Here is an 11,020-nt window from a genome sequence, read left to right on the forward strand (position 1 = left end):
GACTAATCCTATCCAAATTTCCAGAGCTGATGCAGCCTGAGCCAATGGAGTATGTTCTGCATATTGGAGGCCTCCTCAGGGTTAGGGAACATTTGTTTCCTCACTTTGGGGCATTGCAACTGCATCAGCACTGGAATGTTGGATAGCATTGGGCCCTTATTAAGTAAAGGGTTATGATTTCTAAGCAAACCATCCACATGTGAGTCACTCACAAATACGAGAAAGACCTCAATTATGATTTTATCCTTTTAAAGCAGCAATTTTCAACCAGTGTGCCATGGCGCAGTGGTTTGCCATGAATGATCTGTAGGTGTGTCATAGGACTTTTTTTTTGTTGGGGGGACATTTATTAGTAGGGCCATTGGAGGATGTGAGCCCCTACTTGAAATGCAGTGTGCCTTGGTAATTGTCAAAAAACTGATGGTGTGCCTTGACACACCTTGGTGTGCCTTTTTAGTGCCTTGCCAAGTGTGCCATGAGATGAAAAAGGTTGAAAATCGCTGATTTAGAGAGATAGTCATGGTGATTATTTCCTTCAAAGCATGTCAGGTGAAAGAAGGAATCTTTCCATCTAATGGGCACAACGAGGGTATTTGCTTACAGATCCCTTAAGACCATGTTAAGATACAAAACTGAAACAGTTTGTATCAGATAGAGACATTTTTAAATGAACAACACAAAAAGTGACACTGGGCTGAAATGGGTGTACATTTCATGAACACCATGACATGTATCACCCTGTTTTGATGATTCTTTGATGAGCCTGCTAAAGGAGATGAAAATGTTTGCCAGTCAATAATACAATCCATTAGGAGTGAGGTTAGGAAGTATTGACCTTGCTTGGGTTTGGTTTTGCAACTTTGTTCTTTAGCTGAGTCTGATTACTTATGTAGTTGTTAACAGCAGGGCCTAGGAGAGGGGGGTAACGGGGGTAATTTGTACCAGGGTCAAAAAGGAGGCCCAGGAGCCAGTGGAGGGGGCTCAGAAATTTCCTGGGATCTTACATTTTTCAATCTCACCCAAACTCATTGCCCACTAAGAATGCTGGGGGCATTAACATGGACACATGGCAGCGACTATTGCCACAAGTCATTCACACCAGGCCCAGGAACATTGCTCAACAGTGTCACATCTGAGAGGAAGCTGGTCTGCTACAGTGGATCCACTTACCATGAAGGAGTCTGGAGGAGCTCAGGGACACAGCTGCAGGAGTGCAGCTGCTGCAGAAGTATGTTTTGGTGCAAGCAAGATACTTCCCATTCTAGTGTGAGTCTAAATACTAATCTCCTGAAATGATTTTCTATATTGAAAGATTTCAGGGAGATTTAGGAGCATGTTTGGTTTTCTGTATTTCAGTATCTAGTGCCAATGCCAGGCAGGCAGGTAGACCTGAGCTCTGCACTGGGAAGACCGGTATACCTGGGCTCCAAAGACTATTCTGGCTGTTGCCACTTTCCCCCTGCCTGTTGGCTCCCATTCTGCTCACCCCCCATTGCCACCTCCCACTCTGTTTCACTCCTTCCCTCTTTGGGAAGGGGCCCAGAAGAAACTTTGTACCCCCTGATAAGATTCCTCTCCGTGGCCCTGGTTAACAGGAAGTCTTTTCAGAGCAAAGGCAATGCTTTCTATGTTCCTTCTGATGTGACTTTGTGACATGAAGCTAAAGCTGATTGATTGTGATTATATGATGCCATACCAACATCACCCTTCCTGTCACCCTGCCTATGTGATCCCTCATTATCTGAGATCACTGAGAGCCCAATCCTATGCATGTCTACTCAGAAGTAAGTCCTATTAGAGTCAATGGGACTTACTCCCAGGGAAGGGTGGATAGGATTGGGCTGTGAAACCTCTATTTTTTATTTTTTTAATGAGGCATAGGAAAAGCAGATTAGGGAAAAAGTGGTTGGGAACAAGCAAGAAATACTGCATGAAAAAATAGATGGGGAGAAGAGTTGTGGTTGTTGAAACTTTTCATTCCCTGAAACTTCTTCTTCCACCCCAAATATTTTTGCAGATAAAAGTGCATCACAGTCCTTATAGAAACAGCCTTTTCGTATGATCAGATTTCTGTGCAGTAATGTGCAGTTCTCCATTTGTTGGACACATTCGTTGCGAGAACCAGGGTGCCAGGACACATGTTGGACACATTCTTTGTGAGAGCCAGGGTGGTGTGAGAGCCAGGGTGGTGTAGTGGTTTGGAAGATAGACCTGGAAGATCCAGGTGTGAATCCCCACTCAGCCACGAAGCTTCCTGGGTGACCTTGGGCAAGTCACTTTCTCTCAGCCTCACCTACCTCGCAGGATTGTTGTGAGGACAAAACAGGAGGGGAGCAGCTGTGTATACCACCCTGAGCTCCTTGGAGGAAGGGTGGTAGAAAAATGTGAAAAATAAATAAATAAATATTCCCTTAAATGTGCACTTCCACTGCAAAGTGCACCCCACACCCACACCCAGGGTTTCAGAGCATTTCCAGCTAGCATGCAGCCTGATGCTCAAGGAAACCTGCATCAGGAAAATAATGTCCAGATAACTTGAGTTCATAGCCATCAAAATGCTTGTTTTCCATATTTCAACTTGAAGAACAGTTCTTTGTACCGCTACCCTAACTGCCTCATAACAACATTTGTGGCAAGGCAGTGTCCTCCTCTTCTGTATCCCCTTCTGGCTACAGAAGTGTTTCAGGAGTTTTCATTTTCCTAAGGATAAGAAAATGTACATCAGTACTGAATTATAAAATACTCATAATTTAAACCAAATAAAACATATTGAGATGTTGCATATTCTTGAAAGTATATGCTAAATAACCAAGGTTTTACTTCTTCACTGTTCTCAGATGGATGTCTAACTTTATATTGCACTGCTAACTCAGACCCCCCAACTCTGCCTTCTATTTAAGTTGCAGACCTGGTCCAAGTTACTTGTCTCCAACAAGTCTGACACTCTCTTTCCAAATGTGGCCAATCAGATGCTCCTGGAAAGCTTACAAACACAGCATGAGAGAGCCACAACCCTTCCCTCTTATTTTGCCATATTTTGCCATTCACAGATAGGATGCCCCTGAACATGGAGATTCCATTTCACTATCATGCCTCATGGGAAGGGCTTCCATCAGCAGAGCAGGTAGAAACAGCTTCAGGTGGGTGATCGAAGGTCAGGTGTAATTAACATGATTTGGCAAGGTGGAAGGGACTTTTTGCCCCCTCTCCCCTTTTGTGAGGCAGCAGCCACCCCCAGAACTGTCAACTGTGTTACTTAACATTGTTGTCTGCATCATAATCTGTTTCTCGGTAGCACCAGGTCTGAGCAGCTGTAATAGAATTAATTATACTTCATTTTGCTGTCTTTAACAGTATTGACCAAATTTAAGAACAAATGAGAAGCGCTTATCAAGCTTGAAGAAAATAATCCATCAGTGGCACAATTTAAATTCTCTGCAGTTCTCTTATTAATCAAAGTAACACTTACTATCCTATCTCCACTTCCCATTAACAGTCATTAAGCACTGTTGCTGATTGAAGCAATTTCTTTAGGGATCTCAACCTCATTTTTAAGAGAATCTTCTACGGTGGAAAACAATATCATACAGGAACACTGACTTCAGGAGAGGAAGAAGGTTCTTCAATCATCTTCTGACCTTGACATTCTACTACAGCAAAAGCGCACAGGCGCATGCAACCAAGATGTACAGAACTTTCCACATCTTTTCCATGGCAGGGATGGGGTGTCCTGTTATTAACACAGGAAGGAAAGATAGCTTCAGAAGACAGCACTGGAATGTCAGGTTAAGTGCCTGGCCTCAACAGTCACACTTCAAATTGCAACAGACACTATTTATTTTACCAGATCCTCACAGCAGAACTCCATTATATCAGACTGTCAAAAGGGGAGGAAAAGACTCACCAACCCCTTGGATTGTACTGTACTGGGTAGATAACATTACCATGCTAGTCCTAGATTTCCACCTCCCATTTTCAATCCTCTCCCGTCTGACCCAATAATTGTATTTAGGCATGTGTTGGAAATTTGAGTTCCATGCAGAAGTGCATAGTCTCTAAAGTATAGGCGTAAATAGCTGGTGGGATATCTCATAAATGTGGTAAGAAATATAAGCACAGCCAATTGCAATAGGCATGATTCACACCATCTTTACAGTCTCGGGTGGGGCCAGTCCAAAATCTCGCAGTGCAGGCAAATGCTGCCTCCTTTTACTTGGTGATTGTCTGGCCTCTTCTCCTCAAGCTCCCAGGATTGATAAAGAAAGAGAGGGACAGAATGAAAAAGGGAGGGGTTAGCAGTGAGCTAGAGTGCTGGGAGTAGTAACAGTAGTAGGATCAGTGGAAGTAAGTGGCTAGACAAGATGCCCCCCCTCGCCAATCTGCTGCCTGAAGCAATTGTCTCAGCCAGCCGCATTGGTGGGCCAGCTCTACCCTCAGACATCTTCTGTTGTTGGTATTATTCTCTATTTTGTGTATTATTCATGGTAATCCTATGCTCATGAGCACTACCTCAGAGTCACCAGTCTTTGAGCCTGCCTGCCTACCTTTCATCGCCATGCTGGACTTCCTGCATGAAGTACCCTGATGGATCAAGTCCAGCAACTTTTCTTTAACTGTGAGAAACTCAGTGTTTTTGAGCGGCTCACAAGAAGGTGTGACTACAATAGCTGTCCTCCTGCTCACTTACAACTAATTTTGTTGAAAGGTTCTCACTTTTATAGTCGAGAGAGAAATTTCTCTCCAGTCCTCTCGCATTTTCGTAGATCTCCATCGTGTGTTCCAACACGAAAGATCTGTTTTCACCATCCTGAACTATGTGGTATCATTCACAAAACAAGGCTACCCCACTATACCCTTGTATCTCTGGAACATTCTTTGAGCCAACAACTAGCACTAGTATCACAGCAGATCCAAGACAGAGGCACTGTGTACTGTATTTTCCTTTGTAACCCTCAGTGCCATAACTTCCTATCTTTTAAAAAGATAGCAAATCATAAGGAACTATAATCTTATCTGTTGAGGTTTATGTAGGAGCCTCTGGGGAGGGCCTTTGTTAAAAGCTTTCTGCAGGTCCAAATATATTACACTTTTCAGATGACCCTTCTCTAGACATATTTCCCCAAGGCAAGTTCTTTAGTACAGCTTGCTCTTCTATAGCTTAACAATTTTAGCCTTAATCTTGCTTTCCGCCAATTTACTTAAGAAAGTAAACATCTTTTAACATCTTTTTTAACATCTGGTTCACAGGCTTGTGGCTCTTATAAAATTGCTGCAGTTGCCCTTTTTATTCCTTTAATATCTGAGTGCTGTTTTAAAGTTATTTTGTGAAGTGTTTTTAACTTGTTTTAATTGTGTTTTTAGTTGTGTTTATTTTTCTGTATTCATTTATTTACGTTGTAAGCTACCTTGGGTCCCTTTGGGGAGGAAGGTGGAATATAAGTAAGTCAGTCAGTCAATCAGTAAGTCAGGGTCTATACGTATTTCTGTGGATGCTTCCTGAATCTTTATTTTTTTTAAAGGACCAAAAAGAAAATTTAAGATGGTATTTCTGAGGGCCCAATTCTATCAAACTTTCCAGCACTGGTGCAGCCACAATGTAGCCCCAGGGTAAAGAAACCAATGTTTGCTTACCTTGCAGAGGCCTCTGTGACTACCTCCTCACCACAGGATGCAGAGCATGACCAATCGGCATAGCTGGACCGGCACTGGAAAATTGGATAGGATTGGGCCCTTAGGGGAAAAATGATGGGGTAGTCACAGAGGGCTTCTCAACGTATGGAAACATTTGTTCCCTTATCTCAAGGCTGCATTGCGGCTACACCGGTGCTGGAAAATTGGATAGGACTGGGCCCTTAGTCATTCATTTATCCATCCCTTAGATAGAAAAAGCACAACCCATAATAGTCAGACCTGGAGCATGTCCTCTCTTTGAGCAATGTAGTTCTCTTTCCACTTTGTACTGGGTACTGACCCTTGAGCACACCATGGAAGGGGAAAGGAAAATGATTTGGAAGGGGGTGCTCTCCAGGAAAGGATACTATTTTCACAATGAGTGAAAACCCAAAGCAATTTTTGAATTTGTCAGCCGTTCTGGTAGTTGCTTGAGCTGCATCCTTGGACTGTGTAATATTCTTGCCAGCACTGACAATGAATTTGATCCACTTAAGAAATAAAATATCACTTTCGTGTTTTTTTATGTGGCTAAAAATACTAACCCCAGACACCACAAAATGAAATGCTAAGCTGGAATTTGGATCAATGTAATACCCGCTCCTGTTAAAGCACTTAAAAAGGAAAACATCTACAAAGTGTCCCATTAGGCTGACAAATTTACAGCGCTATGAATAGAAAAGTAGAACAGGGCAGTGTTTAGGAGTATGAATGGATTTCAGGTCTGTAGCGTTTCATCTGTGCAAACAAGGTTAGCCAGCCTATCACATATCTTCCAACTATTTATCAGATCCATGTACAATTGCTGCTGACACGGATGTTAAATGGCAGGCTACCGACATTACAGTATATTAGCAAATAGGTTTTAGAATGAATTATGAGAAATCTGGTAGGAGGATGTAAAAATTCCTTGTAGTGCAATGTTTAAATGCTTGGCTTTGTAGATATGTGTAATTGTCATCAGCTGTTAAGGATAACTGTATGGCAATTCTGTTCTTTCTTGCACATTAAAAAACAAAACAAAACACAAGATTTTGCCTATTGTAGCAGCAGTCAAGAGATGACTGCTAGGGAAACCCATGCATTCTGGGAAGTTCTGTTCCTACAACATAAGAAGAGCCCTGCTGGATCAGGCCAAGGGCACATCTAGTCCAGAGTCTGGTATCACACAGTGGTCCACCACATGCCTCAGGGAGCACTGAGGACAACAGAATGATGTGTAGGGCATGTTTCTACATGCACGTTCATCATTTGATTACTACAGTATCAAGTAATGACTTATGGCACAATCCTAAGCTTTTGCCACACTGGTGCAGTGACTGCCGCACTAGCCTAGGGTGTAGCAAAAATGTTGTAAAGCACTTCATGACACCTAGAGAATAAGGAATACCGGCAGGAAGGCCTGCACAATGCTGCTGGCGCTGAATCCAAATAGAGTGCTCGAGGGAGCATGTAGGATTGGGCTCTTAGATAAGTAAATTATTGTTATATTTTAATGCCTTGGAGTCAAAGAGCCATGAGCATAATGAGTAAGTGATTTGCAGTATAATCCTATGCATGTCATTGTGTCAAGTTGGCTGACTCCCATAAAAGTGTGTACAGGTTTGCAGCCTTAGTGCTCCAAGGTGTTATTTATTTTTACTTCAGTTTTTAAAAGCATACAAAGGGCACAATCCATTGCACAAAAGGCGCAATCCAAAGCAGCCCTTAAGCCTGCGTTAAGTCCTTGCACCAGCCTCTGGGTGTCACAAATGTGCCGTAAAGCATGTTCACGCCACTGTGGGAGTTCGGAAGGCCCACACAAACATGCTTGCTGGCTTCCTGGTGCTGGATCCAGGCCTGGCAAGGGTATGTTTGTGCCGCTAGCACCACTGGTGTACCTAGGGGGCAAGCAGGGCAAATGCCCTGGGTGCTGACCCTCCAGGGGCGCCTTGGAGCCTCGCCCTGGTCCCACCCCCACCAGGAGGAGTGCCCAGAAGCACCGCGGAGAGGCAGCTTGCTGCCTCTCTCTCAGCACCTGGGCACCGACTGAGCCTCCCCTCCTCCTTTATAAGAGGATAGGAGACAGGCGCCCTAAAGAGGCACATACGCTCTAGGGTGCCCATCTTGTCTCCTCCTATAAAGGAGGAGGGGAGAGGGGGCGGTCCAGTCGGCGTCAAGACACTGCCTGAGAGGCAGTGTCCAGCTGCCTCCCAGGAGTGCTCCTGGGAGCCCCTGCTCCGCCTCTGAGGGCGTCCCTCAGGGGCGGGGCGGAAGCGGCGTGCGCCCCTCCGACTTTGGAGGGGAATGTGCTGCTTCCCGGTCGGGTCGCCCTGCTCTGCCTCTGAGGGTGTCCCTCAGGGGTGGAGCGGAAGCGGCGTGTGCCTCCTCCTACTTCGGAGGGGATGCGCACTGCTTCCTGGCCAGGTCGCCCTGCTCCGCTGCTGAGGGTGTCCCTCAGGGGTGGAGTGGAAGCGACGCGCGCCCCTTCCGACTTCGGAGGGGATGCATGCTGCTTCCCAGCCCCCATGGAGCCTTCCGCGCAGCTTACAAGCTGCACGGGGGTCTCACTGCAGCAGTCTGCGGCGGCTGGGAGCAGCCCCAGACCGCTGCCATGGAGACCCCCACAGCACGGAAGGCTCCGTGGGGGCCTCAGCTGCCTCCTCCATTCCCCCTTGTTTTCAAAGGGGGAACAGAGGAGGCAGCTACGCAGAAGTAACTGCGGTAACGATGACGTCACCGCAATTACTTCCAGGTCATGTGGGCGGGGGGGGGTGGAGAAGGGGGGTGAAACGGGATGTGGGGGTGGAATTCTGGGGGTTGCCCTGGGCGCGGGGTCCCCCAGGAATGCCACTGGCCAGCACAGGGGTTTGGGGAGGGCATGGACAGGGCGTTTCAGGGAGGGAGAGGGTGGGGAGTGGGTAGGCCAGGGCTGGAAGGGGGGTGGGACCAGGATTTGGCACATAGGCCATATCCTAACCTCCATCCTGAGCAACCCGGCCTTACACCAGACTGCTCAGATTTGTGCCACCTATTTTGGTGGCACAGATTCAAGTAGCCCTATTGGGGTGGCTGCTGTGTGACACAGAGTTGTGCTGCAGCCTTCACCAACATTGTGTTGGATACAGCGGAGGCCAGGATTGAGCTGCCCCACATATTACCCCACAATAACAGAAGTGATATGGTACAGAATAAAAACAGCAGCATTGCAAAGAAAAATAAAATAAAATTACACATTAAATAAAGCAGCAGCTCTCCATTAAAATTCACAGGACAAAAGGGTACTAAAATGAACAAACCAAAAGACTGTAAACAGTGAAGAAGAGTCAGTTCATAGACCAGGCAGGTCAGAGGCCTTCTGGAACAGAAACGTGTTCATTTGATGTCTGAACACCTTTAAAGAGGGGGACACACATTTCCTGCGGCTCTCCATTGCAACTGAGAAGGCGCGCTTCATGTTTCATCATCCATGTCTCTGTTGCTTGTGAAACATGAAGTATGGCCTTCTGATGATATGATGGACAAAGTATGCCAGTTTGTTTCTCCAGCGTTTTGCTTTTTTTCTCGGGTGGATAGGTGCCAATAGTTAATTTCAGGCCATTTGGGGGCCTACTGCTGGACTCATCTTTTTTTTTCCTGCTAAATCCCATTTCCCGAACAAATTTCCCACCCGTTCTCCAAGGTTCAAGGACTACCAGTCCTTGTGATATCACAAGGCTTTGCTTGCTCAGGTTTTTAGGTACATGCATCCTGGTGACCCTAGCAAGCAGACTCACATGCAAAGAAATGATCTTTAAGTATTTTGATCCCAAGCCATTTAAAAGGTAACACTTTGAATTGGGCCTGGAAATGAACCAAACACCAGTTCAGCTAGAGTAAGCCACCACAAAGCAAACTCTTTGGATCTGGATTTCATGCCCCCCCCCCCCCCAAGCAGCAATTTGTCTTAGAAGCAGCCATTTTTCTCACAAGACATGTTTGCATGCATTTCTAATGGGGCCCTTTGACACAGAAGGGATTTGCAGACCAGAGACTTTACTCCTTGTTTTCTAATAGTGAGCATATTTTAGTGCTAATTTCACATAGATCCAACCTATAAAACAAGGTAGCTTTATGAAAAAGGGGAGACAGTCCATTTTTGTCTGTTAATTTAACAAACACAGAAAACAACCTTAAATGGAGTCAGATTAACAACCCAATACTATCCAAGCCCCAGACTGATGGAATTCACATTATGTCAACGCCACGGCTAGGCCACTGGTGCAGTAGCTACTGCAATGGCACACAAGATGGGGCTGCCAGTGCAGTTGGCTGGTGACTGCAAGCATGTGCTAATGGCCACTGGAGCCTGTGCGAGAGTAGACAAGTCAGTGAAAGAGGCATTCTAGAGAAGGATTGGAGTGAGCTTTGGGACCATCGGGGGGGGGGTGTCAAGGGCAGGCTGGTGCAGATACTGTTGGTAGCGACAGAGCTGATATATCCTATGCCCCCAGTACAGGCTCAACAAGCCCCCTTGAATTTATGCCAACCAAAGAGCTAGTGCAGACCCAAGTAGGCCCATTGTGGACTAGGTAGTGGCAACATACGTCTCCTTGCGGCTCAGATTGTGCAGTGGAGGCTACACCAGCACCACTACACACCTGGGCTGGCCCAAGATGGGATTGGGTTGTTAGTGGGCCATCGAGTTCAATATTCTCTGCACTAATTGGCTGTGGCTATCCAGAATTTCAGGAAGAGTTTGCTTTCTCCACCCTGCTTGTAAAGACCAAGAATTTAACATGGGTTCTTCTGCATACAAAGCATGTGGTTTGCCAGTGAGTCAAGGTCCTTCTCTAAGGAAATATGGTCTTACAGGTAGCTATTAAGCCTAAGAGAGAAAAAATAAATACCTTTGCAGAAGGCAAGGCCTGCAAGCCACAATGAAGGGCCTCTGTTTCTTTCAAAGCAGGCAGGCATTTGAATTGTGCAACATGAAGCAAAAAAGAAGCAGTCAATTGTAATTAAAATATACTAAACAACAGTAGGAACAAGCAGCGATTATGGATTTTAGTTGCATTGGAGTTAAGCAGTAACCATATTATTTCTGCAAACTATTTTCACTTAGCACAGTTCAGATGGAATTATTGCTATGACCTTTTAAAAATGTGAAAGAGTGAATCAATACCCTTTCAGAGGCAAGATTGCAGGCGCAGAAACCGGCCCAGCTGTAATGGTGTGTATTTCTGCATCAGAAGGCAGTTGAAACCTAATTATCGTCAATCACGGACAAGGTAGTCTCAATGAGCACAGAGCAGCCTGCAAGTGTTTGTGTGAGAGAGAGAGAGAGAGAGAGAGAGAGAGAGAGAGAGAGAGGCTTGCGCACGTGCACACA

This window comes from Tiliqua scincoides, chromosome 5, assembly GCF_035046505.1.
Source record: "Tiliqua scincoides isolate rTilSci1 chromosome 5, rTilSci1.hap2, whole genome shotgun sequence".
Taxonomy (NCBI): Eukaryota; Metazoa; Chordata; class Lepidosauria; order Squamata; family Scincidae; genus Tiliqua; species Tiliqua scincoides.